At 47.0% G+C, this 611-nt stretch overlaps 1 protein-coding gene across 1 annotated transcript in view; it reads right to left on the reverse strand.

Annotated features, from left to right (window-relative positions):
- Plbd1 (phospholipase B domain containing 1) overlaps positions 1-611 on the reverse strand; it is a 53,706-nt gene that overhangs the window by 32,065 nt on the left and 21,030 nt on the right. The gene's annotated exons all lie outside the window — the stretch shown is intronic.

Below are 611 nucleotides of genomic sequence, written 5' to 3' on the forward strand. Positions count from 1 at the left end.
TGTCAACTGGTTATCTTAGTAACTTTCAGAACTGTGTCAGTCAACTGGTTGTCTTAGGCACCTCAGGCTTGTTAGTTCCCTTCCAGAATGAAGGCACAGATCTGTGCTTAAGTGACTGCCACCAATCAGAATTTATATACTGAGACATTTTTGCCTTAAGGAGCAAGATAACCTGAAACACTAACCCCCATTGAGTGAGCTTAAAATCTTGTACATTGGTAACTGGCTCTTAACTTCAGCAGGACCTGTGTTTAGAAAAGACCGGGAAAAAACATAGAAACAAACTGTGTTCTGTACCAAAGCCTTGTGTCGGGCACTTAGATGTCACAGCACGACAGATTAAACAGTGCTTGCCTGTGAGGAATGTATATTCTGGTCCCACTTTGATCTGCAATGAACTTAGAGTGCTTTCTGTTTCCTCTGTTGATATAGTTGGCTTAGACGTGACCAAGTAGCCCAGGCTGGCCATGTACCCAGGTTGACCATGTACCCAGGTTGACCATGTACCCAGGTTGACCATGTACCCAGGCTGGCCATGTACCCAGGCTGGCCATGTACCCAGGCTGGCCATGTACCCAGGCTGGCCATGTACCCAGGCTGGCCATGTACCC

This window comes from Mus caroli, chromosome 6 (assembly GCF_900094665.2).
Source record: "Mus caroli chromosome 6, CAROLI_EIJ_v1.1, whole genome shotgun sequence".
NCBI lineage: Eukaryota > Metazoa > Chordata > Mammalia > Rodentia > Muridae > Mus > Mus caroli.